The 14,880-nt window shown below is 38.0% G+C and overlaps 1 protein-coding gene, 1 non-coding gene and 1 pseudogene across 7 annotated transcripts in view; all 3 read left to right on the top strand.

The window, feature by feature from the left end:
- Positions 1 to 14,880, top strand: part of SKAP1 (src kinase associated phosphoprotein 1) — a 324,123-nt gene that overhangs the window by 44,068 nt on the left and 265,175 nt on the right. The window lies entirely within an intron of this gene.
- On the top strand, positions 6,752 to 7,436 carry LOC105716972 (transcription factor BTF3-like; annotated as a pseudogene).
- LOC135270996 (small nucleolar RNA U3) lies at positions 11,595 to 11,810 on the top strand. The gene has a single exon (XR_010339154.1). It is a non-coding gene; the product is annotated as a small nucleolar RNA U3 (small nucleolar RNA).

Raw genomic sequence — 14,880 nt, 5'->3', positions numbered from 1 at the left:
AAGATCGCGCCATTGCACTCCAGCATGGGTAACAAGAGCGAAATTCTGTCTCAAAAAAAAAAAAAAAGAAAAGAAATACCTTTGTGTAACAGGGTTATGGCACAAACCCCAGGACATTTAAACAGGCTGAAAGAATGTCTTGAACATGTCTCATTGTGGGTGGCTAACTTATAGCTAGCTCTGTGTGAAACATCATAAAAATAATTCTGACTTTCTTTGGGAATTCCACGTTTTCTTTTCAGCTTAACACAGATTTAGCTATAAAACAAGATTTAGCTTAAGAATATATAATTCTGATATTTTTGTATTATAGGAAGAAAGACAAGGAGTTAGCCTGATAAAACTCTTGGGAGCAAGAGTTTTGAAGTACTATACTGTAAATACAATTACCATTAATTATATAGGGAGTTTTACTTATCTTAAATGTTATTGAGCTTAAAAACCCCCAAACAAAACACATTCAAATGAAGTATGCTTATCAAAAGAACATATAATGTGCTATTAGTACATTTGTGTTATTCACAAGTTTCGAGATTTGCTCATAACATCTCTTTCTGTTCTTTAATTTTGCTACTTGTACTGGAGTTTCAGTGCCAATGCAGAAAAAAAAAAAAAAGTAGGAAGTACTTGTACAATCCATCTAAGTTTAAATAGCTCTGAAAAGGCTCACAAGTCATAGCAATAATTTGACCACACCTGGAAGGTTAATAACTCATTTCTTCCTTTTTCAGTCCTGTCCCTTCCTCCAATCCTTACAGAAAGAAAGAAAAAAACCCCACAACTTCAACACTATCTCTCAAATCATCAGTTATATCAGCCAAATTTTCTGCTTAGTTCTTTGTTATTCAGTGAATGAATGTTGAGATTTCACAATTGAGTTGAAGAGTTTTGTGAATCTACTTCTCTAGGAGTGAGAGGTTGTATTTATTGCTCTTTTAATCTGGAATGCCCTACAGGTGAGAGTGATAGAATATTACTTGCTGTTGATCTTTTGGCTTAACTTTTAAGACCTGGAAAGGAAGATGGTCTTATATGTTTTTTTAAGGCAAGTCTCTGTACTTTCAAAATAGCTTTGAAATGTGTAACTCTCCTTATAATTTTATCATAATGATTATTTTGTTTATTCTTTCATATGTGAGGCTATCTGGAAGTACAAAAGTTTTTCTTAGATAACATTTTTTCATGTAATAATGATCATAGTCCATGGTGGTTCAGAATAAACCATACCTATGATATTTTCATTTCATATCTTTAAGATTTTAGATTGACATTTAGAAAAAATATATATATATTTAGGTATATATATTTTTAGACAGAGTCTCACTCTGTCACTCAAACTGGAGGGCAGTGGGGTGGTCTTGGCTCACTGCAACCTCCGCAGGTGCAAGCGATTCTCATGCCTCAGCCTCCAGAGTAGCTAGGACTACAGGCATGTGCCACCATGCCTGGATAATTTTTATATTTTTAATAGAGATGGGGTTTCACCATGTTGGCCAGTCTGGTCTTAAATTCCCGGCCTCAAGCAATCTGCCAACCTTGGCCTCCCAAAGTGCTGGGATTATAGGCGTGAGCCACTATGCCTAGGAAAATGTATTTTTAAGGGAGTTTTTAGATCACTTGCAAAACTAGGTCATGTGTAATTCTTCCCAGTACTGAGCTCCTCATACAGAATAACATGTTCTATTAAAAGTGAAAAGGAGTTTTGAATTGTGAGCTAGAACACAGGCAAGTAACTAAATTTGTACCTTTCCAGTGTGACTGACCTATTAGAATAATAAGGTGAGCCATACTCTTTATATAGTTAGGTCACTGAAATTTGCTTTACTCCTGATAGAATTTTAGCCATCACTGTCACTTGGGCACATTCCTGTTAGCTACTCAATATGGATTTGTCTTGGTCTCAGAAAATCCTGTGTCTTTTTCTTTTTTTAATACATGAAGCCTCGCTGTCTGTAGATGGAAGCCCTTAATTCATATAGTGTATGAAAAGATCATCTGTATGAAATTACTGCCTTCATTTAATCACCATTTGCTTTGGCTTTGATTTTAAGTCTCATTTGATCTGGAGCTAGTCTTTTGTCCCAGAGCTATGCTATTTTCTCTGTTTAAGAAAAGCCAATGAAAAAGGCCTCTCTGTATTTATCTGTTTGTAGATTCTAGGAGCCTGTGGCTTGGGACCTTCCTGATGGTAGTTTTCTCTAATTTGCATGTTTTCTCTTGTTTCTGATATAGACCCACCCTGTATCAACTTTTCGTGTTACAGGGAAACTGGAGCAGAGGGGAGGGAAATGCAAGAGCACTGGGCCAACTTTCAGGAGCCAAGCTCTTTGTTCTGATGTTATTTCTATAATACTGAGTCACTTGAAGATTCCCCTAATGATAATTGTATGTTTTCTTTTTAGATTGCTTCCGCAAAGTGTTGTTTGGATTTTTTTTTTAAATAAATACTACAAAAATGCAAACATTACCAACCAAACCTTAAAACTATTTGATTACTTTTATGGTATCCCTATGACTTTTTTTTAAAATTTGGAATGTGATGCAGGAAACTTCATTTCTTGGGATTTTATTTTATTTCATGATTCTGTTGAAAATGAGTTGGGCATAAAGTGGGTTTTTACAATCACACCATGTGAATCATTTCTTCTTTGGATTCTGGATCTTCTCTCCTACTGTGTAGCCTCATCTAGTCTCTCTGAAGTGCAGTACTAGCAGGGTTGATAATGAAAAGCAGTCCTGCATATTACGCTCAGCAAAGGGCTCAGAGAAGATGGGAAAAAAAAAATCAATCCCACAGAAACTTCTCAAGTGCTAGATATCCATATTTAGCCCCCATGCATTTAAAATGGAAATGAGATCTCTTAGGGTTTTAGTTTTTGATTTACACAAAATGTCACTGCCTCCTTGGCAATGGGAATATTTTAGAGACCAACTGCTGACCTGTTTGAGAAAATCTCAGCCTATCGCCCCAGGTGTGATGTAGTTTCTTCATATTTCTTTCAAAACTCTCAGCAGTGTTTCATAGTAGCTTTGTTTCTTTGGGCTTCAAAGGGTGTCCCTGCCAGGGCCAATCTTAGGAATGAAAAAAAAAATTAGCGTAGGGGAACAAACAGCTTATAAAAGAAGTGCTATCCCTGTGACAACTCTTACTGTAGTCAGACAATTAATAGAGAGTTCATAAACCAGTAATACCACAGCATGGCAAAGCCAAGAAAACTCTAATTTGATGCTGGTGCTTTGTTGTTACAAAATACGGACTTGTAGTGAACCATTCTTAAATAGTCCAGCTTCTAGTAGTTTTTATCGCAGATACAGTGTGGTTTATATAAGATATATTATAATATAAATGCTCAAACTCAAGCTTCCTCTGAGTTTGTGAGCCTTGTTGAGGTTCTCATTATAATTTACAGAAAATTTTATGCCCCTATAATCTCCAATTAGCTATTTCTCTGTTATATTAGTGAGTGACTCATTTGTGAATTCTACCATAACCACAAGGCCCATACAATCTGGTAATTTAGACCTTCTATCATGTTTACCAAGTGCCGTTGTTCTTTTGTTGATGAGAGAACTGATATGTGAGAAATTACTCAAAGTAACAGAATTTGTTTAAATATTAGGATTTAGAATTTAGAATTTTATTTAGCCCAGCCACTAAAAAAATGAAGTGGCATCTTTTAAAGATTATTGGTTTAAAAGAATGGTAAACAGATGTTGAAGTCTAGTTAACTATATCCATGCTGAATTGTTTGGCGATGGAGTGTACTAATTTGAGCAGTTTGTTTTGGAATGTATAAAAAAGAATATGGATGGATGGATATATGACAAAGCAAATAAAATGTGAATTACAGAATATACCCACTAGATTGTGGGTGTACATGAGTGTTCTTTCAACTTTTGTTCAGAGTTGAAAATTTTCATAATATAATGAGTGTTTTGTTTTTTTTTTCCCTACACGACGAGGTCTTGCTCTGTCACCCAGGCTGGAGTGCAATAATGAGATTTCAGCTCACTGCAACCTCTGCACCCCGAGTTCAAGTGATTCTCCTGCCTCAGCCTCCTGAGTAGCTGGGATTATAGGCATGTGCCACCAAGCCTGGCTAATTTTTGTATTTTGAGTAGAGACAAGGTTTCACCATGTTGACCAGGCTGGTCTTGAACTCCTGACCTCGAGATCTACCCACCTCAGCCTCCCAAAGTGCTGGGATTACAGGCGTGAGCCACCGCACTCGGCCCCATAATATAATGTTATGAAAAATATTTGATTGGTTTGAGTTTGCATTTCAGAAACCATGGATTTTATTCACTCTAGTTTCAGAAAATCATAGACTTCCTTCATATGGAAATATGGTTTGTAAGGATGATAATTTTCTAGAAATAATCTCATTATTTTTGGGTAACACCGAACTAGAGGATAATCCCCCAGTTTGTTATTTCTGATATAAGTAGCAGGAAGTAGCTAACTTTTGTACTTCTTTAAAACTTCTAGACCAGCAATTATTAAGAGCTAAAATTCAGTTCAAACATTCTACCTGAGATATCCTGAAATTTTGATTTTTTTTAAAAAAAGGAAAGGTAATTTCTGACTTTTCTTATAAATTTGATAAAACAAAAGCTAATATGAGATTGGTAGTCCAGTAGGAAATAGAACTCAATTTTACAATTTAAAAATCATTTTATGATATTAAAAATGACAGAGGTTAGAAACAAAGCTCTTATTCTTTTATTGAACTAGAATTGAAAGTGGCAGAAAATCATTTTGGCCCTAGTGCAGCAAATGTTATCACTAAAACATGTTCAGGGGATATTAGGATAGTCTCTCAAGCACCAGAGACAAAAGTTCACAAAGCAAGAACTGATTTTTCTGTCCTTATGTTGGAAATTATTAGATGTAAAGGAGACATGAAGGTATCTTAGTTCTAAGAGGACTGGGGATGAAGTATATGTTGAAAATGATAAAATCTCCATTCTGGAGTGGTGAGATAGAAGAATGTGGTGGCATGGGTGTCTCAGCAGTGACAGGCACGGTGGAGGAAAGAGAGTGCATAGGGATAGGAGGGTTCATGAACCAACACAGAGCTGAGAAATCCAAGGCCAGAGAAAATTATACTCATGCAATATTGTGAGCTGATGATGAAAATGGCAAGGAAACAAGTGATACTATTCTTTAAAATAATTGTGTGAAGATTATATTGAACAGGAAGATTAAACTGGAGCTGTTAGCAGCTACTTTATTTTGCGAATCTGGTAGGAGAGAAATTTTAAGTCCATTTGGGAAAAACCAATCATTTTTGAGTGTGCAGTGTGATTATGCTTCAAAATTTTGTGTAAATGGAGCAGGTTGGTAGGCATATGTTTACTAATCCTAAAATGATTAAAATTCAGAATAAGTAAGACTCTTGTGAAATTGAGTTTTCAGGTTCCAGCCAGTGTTCTATGCTGCCATATGGCATAACTAGAATTAATTGCTGTTCTCAGTCTCTTATTCTTCTACTGAATATTTAGTTGCCCTGTTTGAAATATTAGTGGTTCCACAGAAGTATTTAATCATATGAGATAGGTGTTTGACATGTTCATGAAAGCAGTGTATGTAGCTAATAGTTGCTTAGAAGAAAAAGCCCCTCATGAGGTTTTCTAGCTTCCCTTCCCTGCTTCTGCCCTCACCCCCTGACTTTTTAAATTAGAAAAATGGATACTGGACAGGAGGGTTAGCAAGGAAAGGAGGAAAGATTATCAGAACTTTATAGGGCAGACAAGAAAAGATCAGACAATAAATTGTTTTTGCTAATCTTTAGCTCCTGGATGCTCCACGTATCAACATGGAACAGCATCTACAGCATCACCTGGAAATTGTTAGCAATGCAAACTCTCAGGCTCCATTGAACAAGACCTACTTAATCATAATCTGCATTTTAATAGGATCCTAAGTTTATTTGTACAGTATGCACATTAACATTTGAGAAGCACTGTTTTCACACATCTGGCACATCAGATTCATTTTAAATTCAGTTTCTCAGAACTTAGAATACGTATTTCTAGAGATCATAAGTTCCTTAAAGGCATAAATGGTCTTATAGTCACCAAAAAAAAAAAAGGTCTAGCATGGTGCTGGCATGTTACCTGAGTTCAATGATGTAAAAAACTGTTGCAAATGTGTTTTTAGGTCCTAGACTAGACCTGAGAACAAGAGACCCCCTTTATTAGGAAACTTACTATTTAGTAGCCAACCCTACATATTCTTTCCTAGAAATAAAGATGCCTTCTTTTTACTGAGTGTTAGGAGAGACAGAGCCATTTGAAAAGATGGCATCCATCTCTTCAAGTGTCTCCTCTAATAACATATCTCTAATATTCTAATTGGAACTGTAACAAAATGTTACAGGGCTGTTGACCATGCGTTGGAGTTCTATCAGAGCATGAATGCCAGGCATTCCAGTGGTCTTTGATACCTGTCACCAGCCCTCTACCTTTAGCCAGCAGCCCTCCCTGTTCAGCTTTGAACTTCCTTGTCTCTACCATTTCTCCTCTTTCTTGAGACCTCTTTCCTAACTCTTTCCTCTGTGTTCTTTAGAATCTATGTCCTGTTATAACCAAACCCCACAATATCCTCCATGCCTTTTCTCCATCTATGCCTGAAGAATGGTTCTCCCACAGGACCCTGTTTGCTTGTGGCCCTCTTAAATAGAGTTTGCTCAAGCTGGTCCACCTGAGACCCCCTGAGCAACAACCCTAGTCCCCTGTGCGGACCCTTATCTGCTCTGACAAGATGAAAGAAACAATTATGAACCAGGAAAAACTCGAGAAATTGCAGGCACAAGTGCGCATTGGTGGGAAAGGAACTGCTCGTAGAAAGAAGAAGGTGGTTCATAGAGCAGCCATAGCAGATGATAAAAAACTTTAGTTCTCCTTAAAGAAGTTAAGGGTAAACAAAATCTCTGGTATTGAAGAGGGGAATATGTTTACAAACCAAGGAACAGTGATCCACTTTAACAACCCTAAAGTTCAGGCATCTCTGGCAGCAAACACTTTCACCATTACAGGCCATGCTGAGACAAAGCAGCTGACAGAAATGCTGCCCAGCATTTTAAACCAGCTTGGTGCAGACAGTCTGACCAGTTTAAGGAGACTGGCTGAAGCTCTGCCCAAACAATCTGTAGATGGAAAAGCACCACTTGCTACTGGAGAGGATGATGCTGATGAAGTTCCAGATCTTGTGGAGAATTTTGATGAGGCTTCCAAGAATGAGGCAAACTGAATTGAGTCAACTTCTGAAGATAAAACTTGAAGAAGTTACTGGGAGCTGCTATTTTATATTATGACTGCTTTTTAAGAAATTTTTGTTTATGGATCTGATAAAATCTAGATCTCTAATATTTTTAAGCCCAAGCCCCTTGGACACTGCAGCTCTTTTCAGTTTTTGCTTATTCACAATTCATTCTTTGCAGCTGATTAAGCTGAAAAAGCCTGGGAATCAAGTTTGAAATAAACGTTAATAAAGTTCTTTGCTTAATAAGGAAAAAAAAAATAGAGTTTGCTCATTTTCCCAAAGTGCTGTTGGCATTCTTCAAGCTCCCTGCTGCTACTTCTGGACTTAGACTATTCAATCTTGCCCCAGACCTCTTCCCTTTTAAGGTTTGTCTTTGTGGCTTTACAGTACCCTGTCCTTCTGTCATCTTTTGAGTTCAGAGTCCCTCCACGCAATATTTGAGGACTGCACTATTGGGTCATAGTTGTCATTTTCACTCCATTCTTGACGTAGAGACTTCCTCTTTCTTAAATTTAGCTTTTCCTTCTTCATTATGTCTCTCCAATAATTATATAAATATGCTTAAATTTCTCATAATATTAATAAAGACTTGTGTCCTATACAGTGTTCCCCTCTTTAGCTACTGTCTTTGCATCTCTTTTTTTTGCAGACAAACTTCTGCAAAAAATAGAAGCCTAGACTAGCTATTTCTGGCTTCCTGGTCTCTAGTCACTTCCCAGTCACTCTTCAGTCCCCTTTAATCTAGCTTCTGCTCCTGTCGAGCGACTTTCTCCAATGTACCAATCTCTCTAATTGCCACAGCCAGGTGGTACTGTTAAGTGTTTGTCTTATTTGGTCTTTCTGTGGCATTTGATACTGATGATCACTTTCTTTTTCTCAGAAATGGAAAAAAACTCTCCTTTGATTCTCATGAATTCTCCTGGTTTTCTTCTCCCTTATGTTTATGCTCTTTTTTAGGCCCTTGCTTGAGCTCATTTTTCTATCCTGCCCTCTTTGCTCTTGTTCCTCAGGGCTGTCTCTTTCCTTACCACGTTATCCTTAGGAGGCAGTTACATGCATGTCCATAGCTCCACAGCTTCCCCTGTGCACGGGAGACTTCCAATTCTACAGCTCAGCTGCAGTTCTCCCTCCACGGCACCAGACAGCATATTGCATACCTCCTTCTGCATGTCTCGAAGATACTTGAAACTTCACAAAGCTGGGCATACCCTGCTGGATGGCTACTCAGCAGCCACCCTCCCTTCCTCCTTGACAACAGAATCGCAATCTGTAAGCCATTCTGCTTTGCCAGTGCTTGGTCTAGGGTTTACATAAAATATAGTTATGGCCAAATAAATGTAAGAAGACTTCTGATAGATTCTCATAGGATACTTTTATAGTTGGGAGATAGTAATACATTGAAATGCATTAGAATGTCACTCCGCTCTAAGGTGTTAGAGAAGAAATATGGGAAGAGCCTGGCTCCTTCATGTCATTCTTGGGCCCTGCACAACTCTGGAATGTCCTGTCTTCATACTTTTTGCTTTGTGAGAAAAATTAACTTCCACTTGTTTAGGCCCTGGTCAGTCAGGTTTTCTGTTACTTGTGGCCAGAAGAATCCTAACTGCTTGAATGTCGGGAACTGAACTCATTATCTTATATTCTGCTCGCCCCTGAAGTCTACCTCTGCTTTCCCTAGGCCTAGGCTACCAAGGCAAAATCCTGGGAGTCATTCCTGATTCCTCTCCCTTCACTCCCCAAACCATCAACAAGGCCTGTTGATTCTTCATTCTAAGTGTCCTCCCCTTTCTCTTCCCTTTGTCACTAGCTAAACTTTAGTCTTCATAAAGTTGTACTCAAGCACTGCAGAATTCTCCTTTCTGGTTCTCTGCTTCATGTCTCTCCCTGTTCCAGTTTATTCTGCTCTTCCATTCTGTGTTGAAAGAGCAAACTTTTATTTTTTTTTCCCTGAGATGGAGTTTCACTCTTGTTGTCCAGGCTGGAGTGCAGTGGCGTGATCTTGGCTCACTGCAACCTCTGCCTCCTGGGCTCAAGCAATTCTTCTGCCTCAGCCTCCAGAGTAGCTGGGACTAGCGTGCCACCACATCCAGCTAATTTTTGTATTTTTAGTAGAGACAGGGTTTCTCCATGTTGGTCAGGCTGGTCTCAAACTCCTGACCTTGTGATCTGCCTGCCTTGGCCTCCCAAAGTGCTGGGATTATGGGCATGAGCCACTGTACCCTGCCTGAAAAAGCAAACTTTTTAAAGGGGTAATTTATTGACTGGGTGTGGTGGTTCACACCTGTAATCCCAGCACTTTTGGGAGGCTGAGGCGGGTAGATCACTTGAGGTCAGGAGTTCAAGACCAGCCTGGCCAACATGGTGAAACCCCCATCCCTACTAAAAAAATAACAAAAAAATTAGCTGGGCATGGTGGCGGACACTTGTAATCCTAGCTACTCAGGAGGCTGAGGCAGGAGAATCATTTGAACCCAGGAGGCAGAGGTTGCAGTGAGCGGAGATTGCTCCACTGCACACAGCCTGGGCAACAAAGCAAGACTCAGCTAAAAAAAAAAAAAAAAGGAGGGGGTAACTTACTAATAGATTAGAAGATTTATTTATTTATTTGTTTATTTCCTGTGAGACAGAGCCTCACACTGTCACCCAGGCTGGAATGCAGTCGTGCAATCTTGGCTCAGTGCAACCTCTGCCTCCCGGGTTCAAGCGATTTTCCTGCCTCAGACTTCCAAGTAGCTGGGACTACAGTTGCCCACCATCATGCCCAGCTAATTTTTGTATTTTTAGTAAAGATGGGGTTTTGCCATATTGTCCAACCTGGTTTTGAACTCCTGGCCTCAAGTGATCTGCCCACCTTGGCCTCCTAGAGTGCTAGGATTATAAGCATGAGCCACCACACCCAGTCAATACTTTAGAAGATTTATTGATAGAGAATAATAAGACATATTGTAAGTGAAAATGTAGGTTAAAAATATACATAAAATCATATATATATATATATACACACACACATAAAATCTTACAAAGAAAAAAAATACCTGGAAAAATATACACCAAAATGTTAATGGTAGTTATCACTGGGAAGTAGAGTTTGGATGATTTTTAATTTCTCCTTTTTGTTTACTTGTATTTTCCAACTCTCTACAGTTAATATGTATTTAATCAGAAGTTACCAATATGAGTTGTTCCTCTTTTAAAAAGAGGCAGAGATTTAAGAGTTGAAGGATATTCAGTTTCCAGGTGGAAGAGGAGTTGGCACTGACAAGGAAAGAGATTTGGGAAGAGAAAATTAGACTTTAATTGTGCAGCCTGGCCTTGGGTCACTTCTGTGCAAATAAACAGCTCTCTTCTGAAGTGTTTTACTCTGTGCTTAAATACATACACATGAAAATGAAATTATTTTTGAGTCTTGTGAAATATGGCAGTACTTTGGGTATTTTATGATTATTTTTCTAAAATATATATATGTTTTTAATTAAGGAAGTTGACTCTCAAGGCCTTTAATAGTTGAGGTATCACTGACTGGGAACAACTTCCATTTTTCAGATGTTATCCCTTTGAACTGCACTGAACTGACACAGGATGAATACTTCATTAGAAGAGGATTATCTATACTCTGCGTGACTATTTAGTAAAACATTTGTATTTGTCGGACTACTTTTCCAAAGTGAGGGTGCTTGAGTAAACCATTCACTTCCTCCTTCTCAAAACATCAGTCACCATGATTGATTTTTATGTTGGTCATAAAGAGAAATGGAATCAACTAAAAGCAGGGTGAGGATTACAGACCGGAAGCAGATAATTTACTTAACAAATATGTATTGGCTATTTGTTTATGTCAGACACGATGCCAGGTGATCAAGACAGTGTCAGATAAGACATATTCTTGTTTTTCAAGCAGTTCTTGGGCCAAATGAGCGGCCAGACTCATGGAGCTCCTCAATGGGCTAACATGGAGCCCACTACCCCCAGATAATCTGCTCTAGAAGATCTGAAGTTTTGTTTTCAATTTATTACATGCCTGCGGTTTCACCACTTAGAGATTCATTTGTGTTCAACATCCTCTTTTAAAATACAAATTCACCTGGAGGGTGAAGATACTTTTGGTTGTTCAGTCATGTGCATTAGACCTGTTCAATGATTTCTTTCTAAGTTTTGGTTAAGATGGCTTTACTGAGGAAATTTAGTGAAGTGGTTTTTTGAACTGCTATTACGGGCAATGCATAGTGCTAGGTATACTGAGGGTTATAGAAGTAACAGGATGCCTTTTCTTAGAAAGAATGAGGACTTTAGAGACTGTTACCTCTGCAGCTTAAAAATAATTGTCATAAAGACTATACTTTCAGGGATCATTTCTATAGCTTGTTACTACAGAAGTTTCTCTGGACATGTGGAGCACCAGAAACCATGAGGAGGAGATGTAGTGTTCTCTCCCAAGCATGAAGCTGGCTCTTGGTGTTACTTCGCTGTACCTGCCATTTGCCATTGACAGTCATTCTTCTCTTCCTCTGGGAGAGTAAGGAGGAGAGGACACAGTCTGAGTGGTTCCCATTTATTTATTTATTTATTTATTTTAAGAATAATAGTCACAGCTAGCATTCATCACACACATACCATGTGCCAGGTTCAGTGTCAAGGGCTTTCCTCACAACAGGTGTGTGAGGTTGATACTGTTATAATTCCTATATAGCAGATGAGAAAACCGAAGTTCAGAGAGGTAATCAACTTGCTCAAGGTTATATAGCTATGAGGTTCTAGAATTGGAATTTGAACCCAGCTAGTATAACTATTGGGAAAGCACTCTTATTGAGGCTCAATTTTGTCGTAAAAAGTGAATAATGCCACTTCATTCAGTCACTCATAGTTTCTACAAATGTTTATTGAGCATATACTATGTGCAAAGCATTTTTGTTGTGAGCACAACATAGGTCCCAGTCCTTCTATAACTTATTTTTGAGCAGGATAAATCAAATCATTATACAATACACTTACCTTGTAGGGTTGTTATGTACATAACAGTGGCCTAACACAAACATGTCACATAGTCATAAATATTCCCAAAAAATTTATAACCCCATGGGAAAGATAAAAAAGCATGCACAAATAACTATAATTTAAGATATATTGTGGCAAGGCTTTAGAAGAGGACATATTTTATTTTATTTTCTGGTTTTATTGAGGTATAACTGGCATACAAGACACTGGATATATATACTACTATAAAAGCCTATAGAAGGAAATCACTTCTAGTGGGCTTGAGAAGCCTTTATGGATGAGTTGGAGTCATGACTTAGCCATGGAGTGAATGGGACAGGTTTTTGGTGAGACACATTGCACACAAAAATACTATGTGCTAAGATGCAGAGGCAATAGAGTTTAGTAGGCATTTTGGGGAACCAAAGGGTGATTCTGTTGATTGGGTAAAAGAGAGTAATGGGAGATATGGCTGAAAAGACAAGATGGGACCAACTCATGGAAATAAGAGTTTTGACTGGGTTTGAGGAGGACAGATAGGTAGTTTGGAAGAGAGCATAAGGCCAGGGATAGGTAAGCTGAGGAGAGATGCTTTAGTAGTGGATAACATGTGGCCCTTTGGCACCAGGGCTGAGGCCACTGGAAGGCAGAAAATGGTTGCAAAGAGAGAGAGGATAAGAATGTCCAAGGTTGCCTATGTTCCATGTACCCAGAGAAGGAAGACAAATCTCCTTTGCCATACTTCATTTTATTTTTCAGTATCATTGGGCATATTTTGTATACAAAGCACTGTAAATAAGGAATGCATATAATTTGGTGCCCTAACCACTTTTCAGAATGTTATGTCAATGGGAAAATATATTCTATGGATATATGCTTCAACTTTTGAAATATGATTGGTCTGAAAATTAAAGACTGTATTCACAATTTTTCAGATCTGTTAACAAGATTTAATAGATTTTCAAAGCTGGTCCAGACAACTTTCAACTTCATTTCATTAGGAAAATGTATTCCAAGATCTAAAGAACTGGAAATGAAATTTTAGAATACAGTCAATACTTCAATTGAGAGCTGCCTGTCTACAATTTCCTTAATAGGCAACCACTGATAAATATCTCTTTCCTTTATAGTATTTTCCAAAATTGCCCCATCATATGATTACCTGGGGATTTTGTTAAAATATATAGATTTCTAGACCCCTACCCTGCAGATGCTAATTCACTAGGTCTGGGGTGGACCATGAGAATTTGTGCTTCAATAGGGGTCCAGGGGATTCTTTTTTTTTTTTTTTTTTTTTTTTTTTGAAAAAGGAAGAGAAAGAGAGAGAGAATGGGGAGGAGGGAGAAGGAAAAGAAAGAGGGAGAGAGAATGGGAGTATTGCTTTCTTGCCCAGGCTAGAATGCAATTTAGTAATGGGTATTGAAAAGCTCTTTTATACTGATAATTATACTTAATGATGTAGTCAGGAAGGAATAAGGGAAGAAGATAACAAACAAACAGCCAACCAATATTTCATTTAAACCTATGAAATGCTATGCGATTACTGAGGAGTGATTTACTTCCAATTATATAGTCACCTTTGGAATAGGTGTGAGGTGGTAATGTATGTTTTGTGTATTTGAAGTGGAGAGTTCTATAAATGTTTATTAAGTTTACTTGTTCCGGGTCTGAGTTCAAGTTCTGAATATCCTTGTTAATTTTCTATCTCGTTGATCTATAGAATCGTTAGCTCTTCTTGTTGCATTGATCCTTTTGCCATTATGTAATGTCATTCCTCGCCTCTTTTGATCTTTGTTGCTTTAAAGTCTACTTTATCAGAGGCAAGAATTGCATCTCCTGCTTTTTGTTTATTAGTTTATTTTTACTCTCTGTTTGATTGGTAAATCTTCCTCCTTCTCTCTGAGTCTTTGTGTATTGTTGCATGTAAGATGGGCCCGGATGCAGCATACCGATGGGTTTTGGCTTTTTATCCGATTAAAATATATATAAATTTAATACCGGCGTTTGATGCTAGCTGGCTGTTTTGCCCATTAGTTGATGTAAATTTTTTATTGTGTTAAAGTTCTTTGCTTTTTGATATATTTTTGGAAAGGCTGATATTGGTTGTTCCTTTATATGTATAGTGCATCTTTCAGAAGCTCTTGTAAAGCAGGCCTGGTGGTGGTGAACTCTCTAAGTACTTGTTTGTTCACAAAAGATTTAATTTTTCCTTCGCTCATAAAGCTTAGTTTGGCTGGATAGGAAATTCTGGGTTGAAAGTTCTTTTCTTTAAGGATGTTAAATATTGGTCCCCACTCTTTTCTGGCTTGTAGGGTTTCTGCTGAGAGATCTGCTGTAAGTCTGATAGGTTTCCCTTTATGGGTAACCTGACCTTTCTCTCTGGCTGCCCTTAGTATTTTCTCCTTCATTTCAACCCTAATAAATCCGGCGATTATGTGCCTTGGGGTTGGTCTTCTTGAAGAATATCTTTGTGGTGTTCTCTGTATTACCTAGAGTTGAATATTACCCTGCCTTGCCAGGTTGGGAAAATTTTCCTGAATGATATCCTGAAGAGTATTTTCCAACTTGGATTCATTCTCTTCATCACATTCAGGTACACCTATCAAACGTAAATTAGGTCTTTTCACATAGTCCCATATTTC

This window comes from Aotus nancymaae, unplaced genomic scaffold (genome assembly GCF_030222135.1).
Source record: "Aotus nancymaae isolate 86718 unplaced genomic scaffold, 86718_ANA_hifiasm-v0.15.2.pri h1tg000072l, whole genome shotgun sequence".
In the NCBI taxonomy this organism is placed as follows: Eukaryota; Metazoa; Chordata; class Mammalia; order Primates; family Aotidae; genus Aotus; species Aotus nancymaae.
The sequence above is the reverse complement of the archived record's forward strand: the minus strand, read 5'-3'. Positions and strand labels throughout refer to the sequence as shown.